This window comes from Nothoprocta perdicaria, unplaced genomic scaffold (genome assembly GCF_003342845.1).
Source record: "Nothoprocta perdicaria isolate Ctin4 unplaced genomic scaffold, notPer1 scaffold_28, whole genome shotgun sequence".
Classification (NCBI taxonomy): domain Eukaryota; kingdom Metazoa; phylum Chordata; class Aves; order Tinamiformes; family Tinamidae; genus Nothoprocta; species Nothoprocta perdicaria.
This window is the reverse complement of record NW_020455510.1, coordinates 3,586,645-3,594,215: the sequence shown is the minus strand read 5'-3', so window position 1 is coordinate 3,594,215 and position 7,571 is coordinate 3,586,645. Positions and strand designations below refer to the sequence as shown.

General features: G+C 35.6%; 1 long non-coding RNA gene across 1 annotated transcript in view; it reads right to left on the bottom strand.

The window, feature by feature from the left end:
• Positions 1-703: 703 nt before the first annotated feature.
• LOC112948880 overlaps positions 704-7,571 on the bottom strand; it is a 66,707-nt gene continuing 59,839 nt past the window's right edge. The window contains exons 6-7 of the long non-coding RNA XR_003249716.1: positions 6,193-6,277; positions 704-822 (exon numbers count right to left, since the gene is read on the bottom strand). This is a non-coding gene — a long non-coding RNA (uncharacterized LOC112948880). The remainder of the gene's footprint in view (positions 823-6,192; positions 6,278-7,571) is intronic.

Below are 7,571 nucleotides of genomic sequence, written 5' to 3'. Positions count from 1 at the left end.
CAAGCAGGAAAGGATAAATCTAAAAATTAAGCAACCTCCACCCACAATGAGGATGAAACAGATTGTATGCATCTGAGGGGGAATAAAGAAAAAGCTTCAGTAGGCCAATGCAAATTATAAAGCTTTACCAATTTAGTTTTCTTTTTACTGTCACCGGTGCTTAAAAGGTTAAGACTTTATTTGTGCAAACATAGAGAGATAGCAGAGACTCATGATGTCTGCAGCTTCCTAAGTCTTGCTTAAGATCCTTTTCAATTACCATCCATTTCTCCTTTAAAAAGGGACAAAAAAATAGAGGAGTGGAAACGGGTCAGGGCAGTCTGTGACAATGACAGTGTGATGGGCTTGGACCCCCTGTGGTGTTTCCATCTGCTATCATTAAGGTGACTATTCAGACATGAAAAAATCCCTCTTGCTGTGCTGACAGGCAGACATCAAGAACTATGACAAGGCATTAAGATAGAAAGTAGAGACAGAGATGTCATATTCCACAAACAATACTGCCTCAAACAAGACCTCTGAAATTTTATTGAAATTTAAAATAAAATAAAAGAATCCAAGGACTTTTTACCTGGAGGTTATCAAACTTCCTCTCATGTTAGTTTGACAACGAAGAGATTGCTGACAATCAGTCACAAACATTTAGCTTCTACTACCTGTAATCTCCACCATATACAACTCAAGTTTCCGGATTATTCTTCAGTACTGGTGTTCTTCTAATTTCTCGTGCTTTTTTAAATCCAAATCCATGTAGCGGAGACTGCGGTCTCACGGCTTGAAGTATTTCCAGTACTGAAGTCTTTGTTTAATCATGTGCAATAACTGAAAAAAAAACTAGTGATGTGAACATCTGTAATAAACTGTTTTTACTTCATAACAAATGAAGTCCAAACAAATGATAATTAAATTCATATCGAATGTTAAAAGAAGTGTGAAATGACTGCAATGTTTATCTCAGTGTAAAGTAACAAAATGAGCACAGGCTTTTAACCAGCAGGGGGTGCAACAGGATTATGATTGAGCTCTGACCCTTTGGCACAGAGACTGAAAGCAGATGTGACAGTTGTACAGAATAAGCATTTAGCTTCTACATACTGTAACAGTTGTGTTTATAAAGGTTATGCTTTCATGGCCACACTGGAAACTACTTTGCTAGTGTTTCACTGAGCTTGTTCAACTTGTACCAGGACAGCTCCTCTCCATCCTGCCAAGCCCTAAGTGATCAATAGCTAAACAATAATATTGCAAGCCTCATTTAGCAATTTCCAGCAGTGTCTTTTAACTTGCCCTAACCAGAGTAGCCTTTATTAGAGTGTCTGTGAACATAAGGTGTTTGTGTACGGTGGTGTTTCTTTTTCAGAAACTGATTCATAACATTGCCACCAATGGTATTTACAGGATTTTAACTTATTGTCAGAAAATCTTTACAAATATATGGTATCTAGTTGTGCAGTATGTAGCACCAATCTGCAATTTACTATTTGATCACACAGTAAGGATTATTTTCAAAGTTAGCCCTGCTCAATATACACTAGTATTTTTCCCCAACAACCTCACATCTTCAAATGGGACAACGTAACCGTTTAATCACATGCAACATTAGACAGTATGTACAACCATGTGACAAACCAAGCTGGAAATATGATCTGAATTAGAAATAAATATATTTTTGTTGGGAAAGCCTGTTTTGTTGGCACAATTGAAGGGAAGAGGCTGGATACTGGATAAAATGCTGAGGACTGGGACTGTTTAAGCAGATTTGACACCACAGGATGTGTAAATGTGACCATGGTAAACTTACCTATTCACACGCCATCCTACTTGTTACATATTGCCCATGAGCACTTCAAGCTGCCTACCACCACACCAACTGGAGACACATCAGAACCCTACATTTTGCAAGGCGAAGGAGAGTGAGGGAGTCTCACGGATAAAAGGGCTTTTCCTTATGCAAAGCTTTTCATTTGAGCCCACGCATTTTCTGTTACATAGATGCTTCCATTTTTTAAAATAATCCAATTACACACTGACTGCAGTTAATACAAGGAAAACTAAATCCTGAAAGTGAATCCTGGACACAAAAATCACGTTTTACAGACTGTTACACCAATTACCTCAGTATTCCTATATCTGGGGATTAGTATTAATCACTTCAATATTTGGATAAAAGTGCAACAATTATTCATGAAAAGATAATACTCTGAGAGTTGATATTATGTTTATTGTTCACTTCATCTTAAATGCTTGTTCAACCATCTATAACCATACAGAAAAAAAAAATGTGTTTTAGAAACATTTGTAAACCTAATTCTTTCTACAAGTCCATTCCTAAATTTAGTTGAATCATTAATTTGCATGTTGTCCATTTCTGGGAAGGACTAGAAACAGCGCATTTCCAGACACCACACTACACATGGTACAGGAAGGAAAAAAGCCTTGACAGGTTTAGCTTCACCCAAATCCAAGTTATTTTAACAACCCTTTTATGTAAGTTATGGCTTTATTTTTAAGAAATGATATGATTTCAAAGTTATCTATTATCCTAAAAAATCTCTTCTAGTTGTTTAGAATTCCTCTATCATCTACAAAATAAGACAGGCACCTACCAAGGGCAATTTTTTTCAGGATGTAACAAATCCCTTATCATAAGTAATCATCTCTCTCCTGTATAACATGGACAGCTTAGACAACTAGCTTATATGAAATATTACAATGAAATACTGAAACATTAAAATATACCACAATACACACAGTTGTCAATCTATCTAGTTATTTGACAAAGTTCATTTGGCATATCTAAGACTAAGCATCTCTACTCTTTGTTCCCACAGTGGCAGCTTACCTGGCACCAGAATTTCAAACTCATCTTGGCATTTAGGAATTACAATAGGGCCAAATGCATCCTGTAATCCCTTCTGACAGATTCTACAACCCCTCCCACCACCCCCCCCCCCCCAAAAAAAAAAAAAAGTTTTTTGACTTAAAATGAAATGAGCAACAAAACAGCAGAACATCCTTTAATAAATATGTAGTCCCTTTAATTTACAGCAAGTAAACTAACAAACACTGGAAGATCAGTCTGCTATAAGTCTTTCCACTCTCATTCAGACATTCAATTACAAACATTTTCACGCTAAGTGTTTCAAGTTGGAAAGTTTCAACTGTTTCAAGCTTGAAACAAGAAATATGTCATAAGTAGCAGCCATGGGACCAAGCACTGGGACCCTGAAAATCTTCAAACGTTTAAGCCATGATGAAGCAGATTCTTAACCGTCTCTGGAATTTTAGAACCAACAAGTACAAAAACACAGAAGTTTTACTAGTTAATAGGAATGGGCAGGGATTAGCAACCTAGTACACCTTGACTGAGAATGAGGTTGGGAATGAAATTGTGCACGTTCAAACCTGGCAAGCAGTTGAACAAGATTGGCTAGAATGCCAGAAAGGTCATTTAAACCTCTCAAAGTTCATTCCTGAAGGAGATGATTGAAAAGTGACAAAACTAGGACTGACAAATCTCAGATTCCCCAGGGATAAATATGGGAGAGGAAATACATAATTTCCCAACAGGAAGGAGCATAGGATTCTCCTTAGCACTTTTGCTTATTTTTTTTTCCCCATCCTAAAACTAGAATTTAAGACAATTCTAAGCATTAAAATGTTTTTTTTTTTTTTTAAGAAAAAAAGATTTGAGAAAAAATCATGGATAGGTCAATACAAGTAAATCTGGCAAGGAAATTTACAGGGAGAGATAGAGCATGTTACCTAGAGAACAGTGAAGAAGCTGACATGAACTTCAAAAAACCATCAAGAAAAGATCAAAGTGTAAGTAAGATCATAGGAGTCTGTTTTATTTTTACAACTTCTTTTATGTAGGAAGGAAATAAATAAATAATCTTTTGTTTGAACTTTAATCAACTCTCAGATATCAGGAACAAAAGGGCTTATAGGTAGCAATCCCTGTTGTTTTAACAACAGAAACAGAGATTTCATCCTAAGACCCCTACAGTAAAAATGGGGGTTCATTCATCTACAGATAATGTGGGTTTCACTGACATTGAGTAGTGCATTGACTCCCTATATAAAGGAATGTTTAATCTAGCAGACAAAAGCAGAATAAATCAGGCATAATTTGAAAAACAAAGCATATATTTACTTGTTTTAAACAACTATTCAGTAAAATGATGGACTCTTCCATCACAACTATAAAGTGACTGGTATCTTGGTACTTCAAGCAGACATTAAGAATTATACAGGAATTGCTGCTTAAGTTCTAAGTATCTCTCTCGCTTTTCTAGTTTGTGAAATGAGTATTTCACAATCAAGATCTGCATCTTAAAAGCACCCCACCATGTTCATGTTGTCAACTATGTTCTTTGCTCACAAAGATCTTTTAACAATCTCACATCATAGACACATTGTAACTAGGAACTTACCCTATTCAAAGAGACCGAGTAATTTATGGATTTAAATAGTCTAAGCTACATGTCACTGCCCTTCAGTTGAGATATGACAGTTGCTTGAGAGGTCACTGAGTTTGCCTTCAGCATGAAACAGGTTTGTTGAGAGGATGACACCTTAGCAATGTCATCCTTAGCCCTAGCAAGTCCAGCAGCTGTTGGAGGCAACAGCAGTCAAGACTTACCATGCAGTATTTTGTGTATTTATGCTGCTGAACTGAATAATAACAGGAACTGAACAACAGTAAAGCTCTAACAGAAAAACAACTGGATTAGACAACTTGAATTTATCAGATATCTATATTCTCTACCCCACTCATTTATAAAAAGGCATTACTTATGGATGGAATCATCTCACCTCACATGGGTGATTTTTGTATAAACTTTGATAGCAAGAGTTGAGAAGCTTCACATTTACTGGGGAAAAAAATAAACTACAGAAATAAGTCACATTAAAACAAGATTAATGTGGCATCTAGAACTGGTTTACACAAGAACTTAGAGATAACCTTGAATGTGATTTAAATTCTAGTATTAAGTAATTTTTTTTTAAGTAATTTTTTATGATTTGCCAGAAATGACTGCCACTAAAAAAAATCTCTCAGGAGATATTCAATAAGGAGTTCCAGGAACAGACAAAACCTCAGTTTTCAAACCAAATCTTTTATCATATCACAAGAATGATGATGAACTAGGCTAGCTTGCTTTTATGGATGATGGTGTTTCAGTGACTCCAGAGAGAATGGACTGCAAAGTTAATTTCTTTGTTGGATCTGTTAAACTTTAAGAAGTCAAATTTGAGCATAGATCAATGGCAGTCAGATCTTGTCAAGCCTCCCAGTCAGAGCATTTTTCAGATATAACAATGAACTCTGGATTCAAGAAAGATACCTGCTTAAACAAAATAATGGAGATTCACACAGAAAACAGACCTCCAGGATATTTTTTGACAATGAATCTGTAGTTCTGATCAAAGCAGAAGTTTCAAAGACTGCACAAAGATCTCTCTGCATGGGGAGATTTGGGCTACAGAATAGCCACTACTATCAAAACCACCCTGCAAGCTACATTTTCCATTGCTTTAGAGGAAAGCACTAAAGTAATTGTGCAAACATAAATCATTCATCATCTTTCTAAAAGCAGTTGCTAGTAGGAAAAATTAATAAAATCCAGTAAGCTTCATATGATATGCTCATATAGAGCATAGAACATAGCATCATATGCTCATATATGAGCAAATAAGCATAGATATGCTCATTTGAACACAAAATTGAAATTATTTAACCAAACATTTTATGTTATGTTGGCTATGTAAGGAATGAGCCAAGATAACATGGCAGGAGATAAATGAACTGCTTTCTCAGTTGCACTGCATTGACAGAAGGTAAACCCACTATAGCCAGACATAACACCTATAGACAAGAAACACCAGTGCAAGTTTGTGGCAGTGCTTGAACTCCAACACCACTTGCTCCAACACCATCAGTGTCATGTCTGCATCAATTCTGTGTGCAGTTAGTTGTATGTCTTTACAAGGGAAATGTCCAACTGCAAAAAGGATATTCTTAAGGCTAACAGAATAAAGACCCCATGTTGCCAGTTCCTGTGGCAACATCATCGGTCAACAACCAAAATCTTAAAAGTCAAACATCCCTGAAGACCAAAAATAACTTAATTCTGAACATATGTAATACTGAATTTAATAACTGAATTAATGTGACCATTTACTTACTGTTTTTGTCACTGCTCCAGTTAGATTTCTCAGTTATTTTTTATTCAAGTAGTGCATTCCCTGGGTCTTTGCAATTTCCATATACCTAAAAAAAACACAAGGAAAAAAGTATTTACAAAGATGACTTTAAAAAAAAAATGCCACCAACTTAAAGGAATTATCTTTTATGAAAAACTTAAGTCCATGATCATTGGTTGTTTTGAAGTTGAAGAGGCAACCAGGTCATACAATTGGACAACACACACAGCACATGTTAGTTCCTTCCGTCACCACTAAATAAACTGTTAAAAGTTCTGTTAAATCTCACAGTAGGTGTTACACTAAAAAGCGTAGAAAAGTACCTATTTCCTATATCACAGCCAAAACAATTTTCTACCCAGGTGCAGAGAAGCGTAGAGACGCTACTCAAAAGATGGAGGGAAAGAAAGCTAGACAGCCAAAGCCTGTATCACCCTTCATAAAACAAATACTAAAATAACCTCTGAAAAACTAAATGGAGAAGACACCCAGGCAACTCAAAACAAGCCACTTGAGTCATATATGGCTCTATGTCACTTCTACAATGATTCACCAACAAAGAACCCCTAAGAAAATTTGAGTTAAGATGATTCTTTTAACAGATTGGAAACAAACTTCTCCCCACTTGACCCTGCAAACTCTTAATCTCATGAATAGCCCCTCTAATAAAATTGTGGCAAAGTGTTACTGATTTCTATAGTGGAAGAGAGAAAAAAATGGTCAGAAAGAGTCAGAAAAAAAAGTTTGCTTGAAACAGTTATAATATACACGTCTGTGGAAGAGATGGTGTAGAATGAAGTATATTTAAATATACAAGCAAACACATTTCAAGTAAAGGCTATTCAGATTTTATTCTTGCTCATACTTAAGTCTAAGGCAGAATTCTACTGTGATCTATAAATTAGTCTGCCTATTGCTCATGTCCACTTGGAATATATTTTAAGCTAAGATACATTCTCACATTATGTATGTTCAAATCATGCATACTAACATAAACCTAAGTATCCAAATAGTTTCTCAAATATTTAAACAGCTATCAGAATTTTGGTTGAATTGATCAATAAAAAAAATTGAAGCATTCTGAAGACTGAGATGCTTTGCAGGGAAAAAAGTAACACCTTTCTTTTCTGCTAAAATTAACCCTTGATAGTGACTCTGCTTTTGCTGTTCAGGAACTAAAATCCTAACCGGTACTCCGCTAGGCATAAAGACCTACTTTCTAACAAAATATTTCTGATAAAAATCATTGTAAAAGTGTTCATTCCTACTTAGTCCAGGTGTAAAGCTGGAGGTACAATGAAGAGAGTAATCTTCCCAAGTATTTTAAGAATGCATGTTCTTTTTTTTTTTTTTTTTTTTCA